Raw genomic sequence first — 14,770 nt, forward strand, 5'->3', positions numbered from 1 at the left:
TCAAGACAATTGATACTCAAGGAGCTATACCTAAGGAACTGGACCTGAGGAGCCATACCCACACGGGGATTTAAGTGATGGGATCCTGGACTTCAAGCTGGTGCTGTCATGGAATGAGCCTTGGGGTCTTGGGGGAGGGGATGAATATATTCTGCATTGAATGGGATGTGGATTGTTGTCATCAGAGGGTAGGGTGTGGCAGATTGTCTCTTCCAAAGATGACTTCAGCAGTCTCTCCCATCCATATGCTCTTATTATGTGACTTGGACATCCCTCCCATTGAGAGGTGGGGTCTATGCTCCCTCTCCTTGATCTTAAATTGCCTTTTGTGATTTTTTCCAAACAAAAGGATATGTCAAAAGTGATGTCTGAGGCCTGAGGCTAGGTTATAAAAAGCAATGCATGATTTCACTTATTCACTATCATACTCATCTTCGAAAACTTCAACTACCATGTAAGTAGCCAACTGCCCTGAAAGCTGGCTCTGAGACTGCAGGAGGAGAGTGGGTTGTCTAGCCGGCCCCCTGCTGTTTAAGCTCCTGCCACCATCTGACTGCACTCACAGGAGAAACCCTCAGCCAGAACCACCCAGCTGAGCTCTTTTTGAATCCCTATCCCACAGAAATGGAGATGATGAAATGGTTATTGTTTTAAACCACTAAGTTGGAGTGATTTGCTTTGTAGCAGTAGATAACTGGTACACGGTAAAATGTTAACGGGGAGAGTCTGGGTGAGGGGTATGCAGGAACTCTTTGTAAAGAGGGCCTCTATCCCATGTGCGGCCAATAGGTGGAGCTACAAGGACATAGTCTCTTCTCAGGATCACTCAAGGCAGTCTACACCACCCAGGTCTACACCCACAACCATGGAGCTGAGCTGGAACTTCAGAATGGGGAAGCAAAATAAACTGAATCTGAAAATTTCCCCCTGTCTTTATAGCATCCAGACGCCCTGAGGATACAGTTAGGAGCAGATTCCGTTCTCCAACTCTGTGGATAGGAAGAAATATAGGCTGGGTTTTCACTCTCCTAACCGCTTGATTTGTCCTGGGCATTATCCTCTACAAGGAGTCCTCTCCTTCCTAAGAGTTACCTTGGATAGGAGGAGAGGGTCTTGACTCAGCACTCTCTTTTCTTACTCTATTTGTGATGGGCTGCATCCTCCTTCTCCCCCAAGAAAATGGGTTCAGTCAGAGTCCTTTGGCACCTATAGTCCTGGGATGGGATCTCTAGGAGCTAAACAGGAAGATTAGGAAAAGAATGAATTCTTACTTCTGGGTCATTCAAAGAGAATGCAGCATCTCCTGTATGCCAACAAACCCAGCAGGATCCAGTGATGTTCACCTAGAGGGCTCAATCCAAGCTGAGTCAGCAGATGACAGAATGGTAAGGTGTGAAGAGCTTACTGATTATAGAGGGTGACAGGAGTCATGGAGGGGGTCAGTACCCAGTGAAGAAATTTACTCTAGTGGGTACATTTGGGATGTGTAGAAGGGAGACTAACTAGAGGCGAGGATTCAGGAAATACGGAATGCCAGAGTCTCAGATAATAGATGACTAGAATTTTGGCATTAAGATGGAGAGTTAAGGGAGTGAGAGAGTTATAATAGTGGCAATTGTATTAAAGATTAAATATGTATAAAGATCATAGGGAAAATGCTGACAGACTCGGAGGCAGCTTGGTCAGAGAAAGTGAGGAAGAACGAAAATCTTTTTTTTTTCTATTTACCTTTTTACCTTTTGACTCCCTTCACCCATTTCTTCGGGGTCAAAGAAAATCTTGAAGAATCTTTGAAGAAAATCTTTCTCTTCTCTTGATTCAATTACATAAACACTTACTGGAACTCTATGGGGTCACATTCTGTGTTAAATGCTGAGGGAGCCAATGAATAAGATAGAATTCCTGTCCACAAGGGGCATATAGTCTGACTAGGGAGACAGACATGTAAACTAAAGACGATACTGTAGGATGTGTGTAATAAAAGAGATATGTATGTTCAAGGTGGGTACAGAGGTGACCTCAGACATCTGTGGGAGTGAGGGCTGAGGGAGGGAGAGCCAGAAACCATCTGCAGGAAGAGAACCAAGCTGATGAAATCACAAAGGGGGTGAGCGTGTTGGAGCCCTGGGCAGAGCACTGAAGGACAAGGGCAGTGGGTGTGAACAGGGAGAAGAGGGATCTAGAAGAACCGGGGAGATCCATAAAAGCAGACTTGGTATAGGGAATTTGGGAACACCAGTGAACAACATATCGAGGAGGGAACTAGTTATGAGGAGGTAGAATCTCAACCAGCTAATGGGCAAGATGAAGAAACAAGAATTGCTTACAAATGCAGTGGGAGAGAGACAATGCGGTTGATAAAAACTCAAGTGATATGTGTATAGACGATTTTGTTAGCTCAGTTTAGGGTTAAGGGTATAGATCTGGTAGGAGATGAAAAGGTACGTTTAACACAGGTAGGAAAAAAATTGAATTTGGAGGTTAGAGTAACGGGCTGTGATTAAAAACCATAAACCGCGAGGAGATACTCGGCCTTAGCTCTCTCGTGTTGCTAAAAGAGAAGAAATATGCTCCAGTTTTTCCTTTGCAGTAGCCGTGAGGCAGATAGGAATCCGTCATCTGGCTACTACGGAATCAGGTGTAAATGGTTGTTCCTTCTGTGATTAGTTAGACAGGGTGGAGGAATTGTTACCCTGTTGCTAAGGAAAAAGGAAGGGGCTGTCCCCAGTTGCCATGGTGACAAGGTAAGAGCGTTCCCTCGGTACCACCATAAATTTATGAGGCGGTTTCTTCTCCTTGTTGCTATGGCAATGTAGAGGGACTGTCTCGTCGCCCCCCGCCGCCCCCCGCCGCCGTCGCTAAGACAAGGTGGAGGTTGGGGCTGTCCTTCCCTCGCCGCCCAGTTGCCTTGGAGACGGCGGGTGCCCTGGCCCCGCCCCGCTCGGACTGACAGCGGTGGCCGCATCGCGCCTGCGCAGTGCTCTCTTCCCCCGCAGTCCCTGTGCGTTGAGCCAGAGACCGCGGCGGCCTCTGCTAGGACCCTTCGCCCCGGAGCCGCCGGCCGGAGCCGCAGCCTCAGTCGCAGCGCCCCCGCCGCCTGTCCCCCGCCCCGCCGCCTCCGCCGGAGCAGCCTCGCGCACTGTGAGTCCGGGCCGAGGCGACCGACGCCGTGGGGCTGAGTCAGCGGGAGGCCCGGGCCCGGGCTGGGGGAGGGGAACCCGGCTGCCCCCCTCGCCTCCCCACCCGCGCCCCCGCCCCCCAACCGCGCCTCACCCCCGCCGCCTCTCTCCCTCCGTCCCTCTCTCTTGGGGTTCACGCGGCGGCCGTCAGGCCTTCGAGCCACTCCCCCTCCTTGCCCTCCCTCCGGACCCACCTCGGGGGCTCCTTCCCCACTAGATGTGGCGCCACCGCACCTCCACCCCGGACTGATCCCCCTGCGTCGCCCCAAACTGCCTCCGGTCCGCCCTTGTCGCTTCTCCTTACTCCTCTTGGGCCTGACACCTCCGGCCTCTCTGGTTTTCCCCAGTGATATGCCAGAAAAAGAGTGACAAGGGAGAGGGCGAGGGGAGACTTGGGGGAGGGGGGAGCATTCTGCCTGCCCAAACCTTGGGGCCTCAGGTTTCTTACCCACACAGTCCTGCCCTGACTGGTGTGGGGAAGCAGGTCTGGACAGTTCTGACTGACTGCTAAGAGCTTCTGGGGCTTTCAGAATAGGTTTTGCTGAGAAGGACTCAACCCCGTGATGATGATCGGCTACTGTTTAGTGAACACCCGCTGGTGCATGGTGGCCTTCTAGTGGGCTGGGCTGTTGCCTTGGCAGGTGCTACCGAGAAGAACTAGAGGGAGTGGGGCGGGGGGGAGGGGGTGCGGAGGTTGAGTTGGGGAGCTGAAGTTCTTGCGCTTCCAGTGTGTTGTGAAGAAGCATCTTGCGGTACTCTTTAGTATGCATTTATTTATTTACTTACTAACTTACTTACTTACTTACTTACTTTGCAGTACAACCCTGGTATAATGTGAGGCCTGATATCACCCATAGCAAGTGCTTACTGTTTGTTGAGGGGCTGTGGCAGGACTTAATCTCTGATACCTGTAAATTCCATGCAGTCACCGACTGGGTGACAGTGAGTTTTAACATAACGTGCAGAGTGAAGAGGAAGGAGAAGAACCAGGATTTCTCTGTGGTATAGGTAGGTCTGCGGCCTGTACCCCCCACCTCCTGCAGCTGTGAGTCTTTGTGGGGGCTGTCACCCGATAGGGGTTCCAGCATATTTGGACAATTCCCTGGGTTATGTTTGCTACCAATCCACCTGCCCACCCTGCATTCCCTGATTTTGGAGGATCCCAAACTGTTTTCTTTTTCCAGCAGAAATTGTGCTCAAGTCAGAATTGGTGCTCGCAGCCAGGGCTCTCTTAATAAACGTGCCTCAACTCGAGGGCTCCTAACTACTATGCATGTACCTCACTGCCAATATCCTTTGATTCTTTTTTTTTTTTTTTTTTGGCTTCCAGATTCCAGTGTACTGTTAGCAAATATGTGTAAATATCAGGCAGTTAAACCCTACAAGAGGCTTTGCATTTTTTTACTCCAGGCTGCCAAAGGAGTAGATAGTTTACTTCTAAAAATCATGGCGAAGGACCCACTAATTTGCAGTTTTGGGGATTGCAAACAGTGAGAAACAATGATTTTGCTCCTTGACTTTGCTCAATCATGGCCTATTGGCAGCCTCCTCAGAGCCACTCCCCACCCCCATGCCCATCAGATTAGTTTACAGTAGCAAAGACGGCTGTTGCCCTAGTTTTAAACATAGAGATGAAGTTCAGGAAAACTACAGCCCCCATGCAGCAATGCAGTTTCTTCTGTTTCGAATGCCAGTCTGGGGTTTGGCGGGATGCACCTGCCTGCGGGGTGATGGGAGCTGTGGGGCCTGAGAGTTACATTCCTTCTGTGTGGTCCTCTGTGTTGCATAGCTCACCGAAATACCCGGGCAGGGCAGGAGCAGACAGCTGTGCCGGAGAGCTGCTCCTCCTGGGCTGAGTGTATTTTGGGAATCAGCAATAGTACTGGGGTGGAGGGTTGTGAATTAAGAAGCAAGAAAATGTGTCAAGGCTAGATAGATGAGGAGGGTGTGAGTAAAATGTTCCCTTTCCAGTTTGCTCTGGGACGGGACATTTTCAGAGCATCACAGTGGTTTTTATATGGGTTAATTTGCCTTTGAAATCCATACCAGTGTTTTATGAGACAATGATGGAATGCTTTTTAAATGGCTACTATTGGGAAACAGACTAATGCCTATGTCTCGAATGTTGCCTATCCAGTTGTTACTGAATGTAATTGTTAAGATCAGGGAGAGGGACACAATTTGAATGAAGTTAGACCTAAATCTATGTAATCTATATGGTGGTTTTGTAGCATTATATCCCTTTGATTCTAAGACACACCAGCAATTTACCAACGCTTTTTAGTAAAACAATTTAACACAACCAGATCAAAATATATATGTTGATTCTAAGGCACATCCTAATTTCGGGAACAGTAAAGTAGCCAGGACGTGGCAAGATTTGAAGGAGGGATTTGTGTGTTTTAGAACTGAGGAAGGGTGATATTTATAATATTTCTGGGTGTGTGATGATGCCATTACTGACCTACCATCCTGACAGTGCATGCATTGTGAGGACGGATTTCTTCCAAGTCCTTCCTCCAAGTTAGCCCATTTTATGGGGTTATGTGTGTAAGACAATTGACTGTCATTAGGCACAGTAGTTGGCTACTGAACAGAGGAAAGTTCCTATGTGGGAATCCAACCCAAGGCCTTATTATGGTATCTTCCAGAAGCTGAGCCAACTAACTGGCAGCAATGTCTTATGAGCTATACATGAATTTGGCTAGGGTAACATCTTTCAGAGGCTGAACAGAAAATATTATTTTTCTCAAGCAGAATGCATTTGCCCTGATTTGTTTACAGATACATTTATAAAGATCCTAAAGTACATGCCCAACCCCTGTACGATGTTAGAAGTAGAGGGGACTTCAGATGATATAGCTCAATGTTCTCATTTCCAGATTCTAACATGAGACACCAAGAGTTAAGCGATTTGCCTAAAGTCACCCAACTAATGTAAAAAGTATGTGAAAACACTTTGTAAACTGTGTACACTGTACAAATGAATGTTGGTGGTTATTAGTGGCTGAGTCAGGATTAGCACCCAGATTTCTAGAGCTAGTCTGCAATACTACATTGTCTCATCCTTCATGTTTAGTATTCAGAGGATTTTAATAAAAATAATTTAGTAGTCTGTAATTAGTCCTGTAGACAAGGACTTGTTTTATTGTCAGAGATGTTGCAGAGCTAGGTAAAATCTAGTGTCACACTGTCTAATTGAATATTCTTGCCACCTTAAAAATAATAATTTTGCCTCACACACTCTGACTCTAGGAAGGTTTTCCCTTCCAAACTTTGCATCATCTACTATAAAATAAATGTGAAGGTGGGGGCTTGTAGGCCTCTCAACTTGGCATCTGTGAGGCCCCTGCATCCCAAGAGGCAGGGTGCAGGGGGCCAGGAGGGGCCAAGAGGAGCAGTAAACTGGATTATCTTCCAGCTCCCAGCCTGGAACCTTCTATAGTTCCCGGAAGCCCCAGGGAGATTTCTAACCTTTCTCCTGGAGAAAGTGAGGTCGTCTGGCCTCTGGAAGCAGACAGACCTGAGTTCAAATGCTGGTCCTATCACCTCCTGGCTGTGTGGCCTTGGGGGGCTGTGGAACCTCTGCGTGCCCATTGCTCCCCTGAAAGCCTGGGATGATAACTGTCTGTTTTGCAGGGTGGTCATGAGGGTGAAATGAAAGAAAGTATGCAGCACGCCTGCTTAATAAGACGTAACAATCACGATTTCCTGTTGCTAGGGTATAGAATTTAAAAAAATACAAATTTGTATCATGTCTTAAGTCCATCTTGGACCCTCATTTCAGTAGCCCCCACCGCCCAGCAGCACTCTCCTGGTGTTTGACACGCTCAGAGAGAAGATTTGTCCCATGAAGACCTGGCACTTGCAGTGTTATTCCAACTGCCAAAATAGGAGTATATGAAATGCCCCTTTGTATCCATGTATTCAGCTGACCTGGTTATCTGAAAGACTAGCAGGGCAGGAGCACTTGCCCGGGAGAGCACAGACTTGGTGTGTTTGTGTATGTCATGGGGGCGGTTAGTCCTCCATTTGGGGAGGCCAGTCTGGGGAGCAAGCTTAATTGGAAATGAAAAAGCTGCTGAGCTCTCCCTTGTGACTAAATCTCCCATGGCCTTCATTCACTTTCTCTTCTGTTAGAGGCGTAGCTCTCCTCCGTGACTTTGCTCGGGTCAGCTTCTGCATCTGTCCAGGAGATCTGGAGGGCCAGGCAAAGGAGCTTTCCATCCTAGCAGGGATGGAAACCCTGCTCGGCAACCTCCTTTCTAGTGAAGAGAAGTAAAGGGAGGTCGTTTGGGATGGCAACATTTCCAGATGGGGTCAAAGGCAGAGACTACCCAGTAATTAAGGAGCCAGGCAAGCCATTCAGGTAGAACACAAATGAACTTAAATTCATATAAATTTCATTTGGGAAGAAAATACGAAGGTATAGGCATCTAAAGACTGAAAAGGGATTAAACACAGTAGATTTTACCTCTTGGAAGAATTTTGGTGTGGAGGAGGGAAAGGGAGATTCAAAGGAGAACTTTTACTTTATGTGCTTCTATATGTGAATTGTTATAAGCAGCATGTATGTTTTTGTAATTTCATGCAGACGAATAGAGTTAGCAGCGGCTGTTTTTCAGTGAGTACATTTTGATACAAAAGAAGGCTTTGCCTTGGGGCACCTGGGTGGCTCAGTCATTAAGCGAGTGTCTGCCTATGGCTCAGGTCGTGATCCCAGGGTCCTGGGATCGAGCCTCCTGCTCGGAGGGAAGCCTGCTTCTCCCTCTCCCACTCCCCCTGCTTGTGTTCCCTCTCTTGCTATGTCTTTCTCTGTCAAATAAATAAATGAAATCTTAAAAAAAAAAGAAGAAGAAGAAGAAGAAGGCCTTGCCTTTACTTGAAGCCTTCAATACAAGAGGCAGATAGGGTTAGACTGCTTCCCTCAGGCAGGCCAAGCCAGTTTGCACCAAGTCAGTCGTAAGTGAGGGCAGGAAACTCCAAAGTGGCTACTTCCCTGGCAGCCCAAGATGCTTCATTGACCTGCTGCCTACCCACCTCTTTCTCCTGTTTTCCTTCCCTTCTTAAGAATAGTCCCTCCTCTTGCCCAGTTGAAGTCATCATTACTATTCCAATATGCTAATTTAATTTTCAACTATTGATGAAATGCCATCTGACCAGATGACCTTTATGAAAAATCCGTGCCCCTTACTTTACATCAAGAAAGCTTGAAGTTTAGGGGCGCCTGGGTGGCTCAGTCGGTTAGGCATGGGCCTTCCTTTCGGGTCATCCCAGGGTCCTGGGATCGAGCCCCGCATCAGGCTCCCTCCTCGGCAAGGAGCCTGCTTCTCCCTCTCCCTCTGCCTGCTGCTCCCCCTGCTTGTGCTCACTCTCTCTGTCAAATAAATAAATAAAAAATATTAAAAAAAAAAAAAAGGAAGGCTTGAAGTTTAAAGGACCTCCGGCTGAAGTGCTGACACACTCTAGCATTAGCTGTGTTTTTGATCAGACCTAGCCGATAGAGCCCACAGCTCATTCAGTAACTGCTTCTCCTAGGAAATAGATGATCTTTGACAAAATAATTACATATTATTGAGCTTTAATCTTCCCATAAGTTGGTCAATTGTGTTTCCTAGCCAGGTGTCCTATTTATTATAGAAAGAAGACACACCTATCATTTGGACACGTGCTTTGGCTTGCTAACCAGGAGTGAGGATGGGTTATGCTGAGTAATCCACATTCCATCGCCTAATCTTCCCTCTGGCCAAGAGTACAAATTTGTGACAGTTGGCCAAGGTTGGTGAGACATTCTGTTGACAAGGATGGTTTTTCCTCTATGTTGAGTTGACCAGCCAATACTAGCCTAAGCCCTGTATCTCTCACTAGCATCATGTCCTACCAACTTTGCTAAACAGGCATGACATAACATTAGCGTTTTGAGCTCTGAATGCTTTATTTGCCTGAAGTAAATAGGACTTGACCTATTAAAATATTTCAATTCCAAGTAAAATTATTTTTTTCCTGAAATTGTTTCCTGTGTATGGGAGATACATACCACTGTGTGATGTTTAAAATAACTGAGCAAGAAGCATTGCTTCAAATCTGACCAGTAATTTTGACAATGTATATCAAAAGCCTTAAAAGGACATACATCCTTGAATGGAGCACTGGGTGTTATGCACAAACAGTGAATCACGGAACATTACATCAAAAACTAATGATATAATGTATGGTGATTAACATAACATAATAAAATAAAATTTAAAAAAAGAACATACATCCTTAAATCAGAAATTATGATTCTAAGAATATTTAGAAAATCAAGGGTGTTTACAAAAATACTGTACAAGGATTTTTATTAATGTAACATTATTAATAATATCTAACAGTTAAAACAACTAAAGGGTCAACAATTAGGGATTGGTCAGGTTTACCCAGATAAAATACTGCACCAGTGCACATGCATGCGCGTGCATGCGCGCACGCACACACACACACACACACTGAACATACATTAAGAATCTTTTAGGATATTTGTTGATACCAGAAACTTTTGATATAATAAGTGAAAAAGAGATGTAAAATAGTATGTTGAGAATGATACCATTTTTATAAAGAAAAATGTGAAAAAGTACTAGCAGAGCATTTGCCAACCATACATGATAATCTTGAAGTAATGGGATATAAATGAACATGTTGTTTTGGTAGTGCTTTTCACTATTTTCCAAACTTTTCTGTGTTAGCAATTATAACTTTTATTATAAAACTTTTTTTTAAGATTTTTATTTATTGGAGAGAGAGAGAGCATGAGCGGCAGGGTTGGGGGGCAGGGGGAGGGGGAGAAGCAGGCAAGCAGGCTCCCCTAGGAGCAGGGAGCTCGATGGGGGGGTGGGGCTGTACTCGGGGCTCCATGCCAGGACCCCAGGATCATGACCTGAGCCAAAGGCAGACACTTAACCCACTGAGCCACCCAGGGGCCCCTATTATAAAACTTTTAAGCCAGTGCTTTATAGATTCCATATAGTAGAGTAATCTCTAAGAAAATCACAAGATATTTAATCTACTTATTATTATTTCGTTTCACCATTGTCAAGATTAATGAAAAACACATCTCAAAGGTGTTTCTTTAGATACTACTTTATTTCTTCTTTGAAAGAGAACATGGAGTATTATTGTGTGGGTATGTGACTTAAAAACATGGCCTAGTGGGGCACCTGGGTGGCTCAGTTGTTAAGCGTCTGCCTTCGGCTCAGGTTATGATCCCAGGGTCCTGGGATCGAACCCCGCATCAGGCTCCCTGCTCGGCAGGAAGCCTGCTTCTCCCTCTCCCACTCCCCCTGCTTGTGTTCCTGCTCTCACTGTGTCTCTCTCTGTCAAATAAATAAAATCTTAAAAAAAAAAAAAACATGGCCTAGAAATGCCCAAGTCCATCATCCAGAGAAGTAATCTCTCTTGACTCAAATGAGCTGTAAAAAAAATTTATGAAAAGAAAGTATCTTTTTTTTTAAAGATTTTATTTATGTGAGAGAGAGAGAATGAGAGAGCGAGAGCACGAGAGGGAAGAGGGTCAGAGGGAGAAGCAGAACCCCCGCCGAGCAGGGAGCCCGATGCGGGACTCGATGCGGGACTCGATGCGGGACTCGATGCGGGACTCGATGCGGGACTCGATGCGGGACTCGATGCGGGACTCGATGCGGGACTCGATCCCGGGACTCCGGGATCATGACCTGAGCCGAAGGCAGTCGCTTAACCAACTGAGCCACCCAGGCGCCCTAAAAAGAAAGTACTTTAAGATAGTTTTCTTTGCCTCTTACCTTTTGCTGTTTAAATTTATCAGAAGGTTTCAGTAAAACCCTGTATAACAGGGCTCTGTTTGGGGTGGGCTTTCTTCCCCCATGTCTATTCAGATTCTCTGGATTCCCGGTTCCCCCGTGTCTTGGGGACCTTATCTGAGGCTTGCTCTCAGATTTTGCTGCTTGTATACCTATCTGAACTCTTTCTGAAAGACTGTGCTCAAGCCTGCGGCAGGCTCCTTCCTCCCTTTGCCTTTGGCCATGTTCTGTTCAGCCATCAGCTCAGAGGTCGTTCTTCCTCCAAGGATAGAGAAGGTTGGATGCCTGCCACTAGCCACCTGATGGGCAGAAGCCCTCCGCAGGGACAGACTGGGCAGTTCCCTCTTCACTACACCGGGTCCATGGAGCTCCTAGCTATGAAGGGAGGGCTGGCCCAGTAGCTGTCCTCTCGCCTGATCTTTCCTGTCCACACACACATTGTACGCTGCCTCCATGGCCCCGCCCAGAGGACTGATTCCTGTCTTCCACTAGTGGTGGTGTCTGCTCACCTCAGAGCACTGGGCATCCAGGTTTTAGAGCTGAGGGACGTGTGGCCTGTCACACAGTGCTGCCGTAAATGTTTGCTGAGCAGAATCTGCCTCTTTTTCCAGATGGTTCTGACTACCCAAACATTTGTCCCAGATGGGGTGGAGGCCTTCCTAGCCTCCTGGGATTATTAGTGAAAACTCTTTGGGTATGGCTAGCTGGAGAAGCTCCCCACTTGGCGAGAGTGATCGTCAGAAAGGCATTCATCTCCTCTTGAGGGTGTGGTTGTCCTGGTCACCTTGTCATTTAAATGGGGTTTCCTGATTGGTAGGAAATGAAATCTTAGCTGCTCTGAGTCAGCAAGATCATAGTTGGACTAACGTGTGTTGTGCCATGTGAAAGGGGCAGGCCTTGGACCACTGGATGATTTTAAATATCTCCTCCCATGTGAGGAGTGTTTCCCTGAAGACTTATCTCCCCTGGTATAATATGCACTGTGTAGCCAGACTTTTCTGCAGTACCAGACTCTTGGCAGGCAGCCACCACCCCCAGCCCCTTCCTTGTAGATTATTGCCACTTATCAGAGACTCTCTGATTTAGTCTCTGATTCATTCTGATTTTCGATGGGTAGAGTTCACAGTTGAAAGCTTCCAGTTTGGGCATCCTATTACCACCTTTAAGTGACAGGACCACTGAAAAGTACAGAGATGTGTTATGCTGGCCCCAAAATAGCAAAAGGTGCAGTGTTTTGAGACTAGATAAGACTTGTATTCCCCAGGGTGCCTGGGTGGGTCAGTTGGTTAAGCGACTGCCTTTGGTTCAGGTCATGATCCTGGAGTCCCGGGATTGAGTCCCGCATCGGGCTCCCTGCTCAGCAGTGAGTCTGCTTCTCCCTCGGACCCTCCGCTCTCTCTCTCTCTCTCTCTATCTATCTATCTCATTCTCTCTCTCAAAAAAATAAATAAAATCTTAAAAAAAAAAGACTTGTATTCCCCAGAAAATATAGTTTCCAGGTTTATAGGTTATTCATATACATTTACATATTTTCTTCTCAAGGCTTTATTCTAAATATACCCTCAACATGTACTCCCCAGGTCCTTTCTGTTTTGTATTCTTAGTCACCATGGGATTTAAAAGAAATGAGACTTAACCCATCTCCATGAGGAGATCATAGTGTGGCTTGGAAGATAAGATGCATGTGTAGAATGACCAGTATATTTGACAACATCAGATGTCAGCAACACATCTGTGGTGCTTTGTTGTGTAAGAAGTGGTCTTTGTGCTTAAGGAACTTGGCTAACATTCTGCTGAGAGTTGGACAAAAATGATATAAGTCACTATAATACAAGGGGATGGAAACTCCAGCAGTGATGGGAAGGGGTGCTTTGGTAACCCAGAAGGGGGAGTGACCCTGAGCCTGTGAGAACTGGGAGGGCTTCAGAGAGGGCGATGCACTGGGCCTGGCTGAGCTGGATGATGCAGGATCCTGTCCACCAGAGGAGAGATGAGTAAGAGAGTTCAGGTAAAAGAAATGAAAAGAACAGTGCATTGTGTGTCATTAGTACTATAGAGTCTAAATTCAACAAGGATTCTGAGAGGAAAATTATCATTGTGAACTGAGGTAACTGGAAAAGACTTCACAAAGGAAGCAGAGCCTGAGCTTGCCCTGAAGGTAAGCAGGCTTTCAGGAGACAGGACAGCAGAGAGGGCTTTCCAAGAGACAAGGCGTCCGCCAAGGAATGACTGGGAGTGAATGTGATGAGGACCATAAGCAGGTCACCCTTACCAAATTGAGGGTGTGACAGTTTGGGACAACATTGGTGACATTAGCCAGAAGTTAGGTAGTTGAGGAGATAATTTGGAGAGAAGTTTCATTTCAGACGTGGAGAACCAGAGGTGACAGTTGGAGACCTCTAAGCGGAGTGATCACATAGAACCAGAAGCCGAGGGTGAGGCTGGGATGGAGCTACAGACTGAGAGTGAGCGGCGCAGAGGGATGGCTGCCCTGAAAGGGGCTCTGTCCAGAAGGCTGGGGTACAGAGCACCAAGACCAGCGCTCCAAGTAATAGGCTTCAAGAACTGTCCACAATTAGGAAAAAAGCAAAGAGGTGTGGGGAAGTTAGGATGGTTCCTCAGCAAGGGAAGAGAAAAGAGAAAGATGTCAAGAAGAGGGAGTCAGTGCCACCGGCTTAACTAGACTCAAGGATCTATCCAGAAGAAAATCATGATGATTGCTGAGGGTGGGAGTCCAGTAAAAGACTGAAGATGGAGGCCAGATTGGGTAGTGTAAAGGGGGGAACTGGGTAGAGGGACAACAGAGGCAATGGATGGTCATCAGAGAGTGGCAACAGGAAAAGGCAGAAAAGTAGTTACCAGAAGAAGCAGCAAGATCAAATTTTTTATTAGTGTAATTCTCTTCTTTATCAGCAAATGCATATAAAAATTTAATGAGTGCATTTTTTGCTTATATAACTTTTCTGTATTAAAATCTGCTTCATCTGCAGATTTCTCTGTATCAACATAATCCATGTATGTGTCACTTCAAATATCCCATTCCAGTACACTCATCTTGATGAGCACTGAGTAATTATATGGAAGTGTTGAATCACTCACTATATTGTACACCTGAAACTAATATAACACTGTATGTTAACTACACTGGAATTAAAGTTAAAAAATAAATAATAAAAATAAAAACAAATATCCCATTCCTTCTGTGGTGTTCCATTATATCAATAACCAAAATATGCTGAACTATCAATCTATTATTGGGCAATTGGGGTATTTCCAACATTTTGCAAGTTGCAAGTATAAATATCTCTGCTCTGAACATCACTGTACAAGCCACTATTTTTCTTTTGTGGGTTATTTCTTCAGAGTATATCCCATACAGTGGAATTCAGAGGCAAAGGGTACAAACAATGCTGGATTTTGTTTTGGTTTTGACTTTCCCATTTGGCCCATTCCCCCACCCCTCTTCCTCTGGCAACCTCCAGTTGCTCTCTGTATTTGTGGGTCTTTTTCTGCAGGGGTTTTTTAATCGAGATAGAATTGACTCATAACACTGTAGTGGTTTCTGGTGTACAACATAACGATTCGATATTTGTATGTATTGTGAAGTGATCACCAGGACAAGTCTGGTTAGCCTCCATCACCACACATAGTTACAAATTGTTTTTTGTTGTGATGAGAACTTTTAAGATTTGCTCTCTTAGCAACTTTCAAATATACCATACAGTAAATAACTACAGTGACTGCACTGTGCATTATATCCCCAGGACTGACTTTTTG

General features: G+C 45.9%; 1 protein-coding gene across 2 annotated transcripts in view; it reads left to right on the forward strand.

Annotated features, from left to right (window-relative positions):
• The first annotated feature begins 2,986 nt into the window (after window positions 1-2,986).
• Window positions 2,987-14,770, forward strand: part of MAPRE3 (microtubule associated protein RP/EB family member 3) — a 53,901-nt gene continuing 42,117 nt past the window's right edge. For both annotated transcript variants that reach the window (XM_027623473.2, XM_027623476.2), the window contains exon 1: window positions 2,987-3,141. The gene's annotated coding sequence lies outside the window, so the exon portion shown is untranslated. The remainder of the gene's footprint in view (window positions 3,142-14,770) is intronic.

The sequence above is a fragment of the Zalophus californianus genome, chromosome 8, assembly GCF_009762305.2.
Source record: "Zalophus californianus isolate mZalCal1 chromosome 8, mZalCal1.pri.v2, whole genome shotgun sequence".
Taxonomy (NCBI): domain Eukaryota; kingdom Metazoa; phylum Chordata; class Mammalia; order Carnivora; family Otariidae; genus Zalophus; species Zalophus californianus.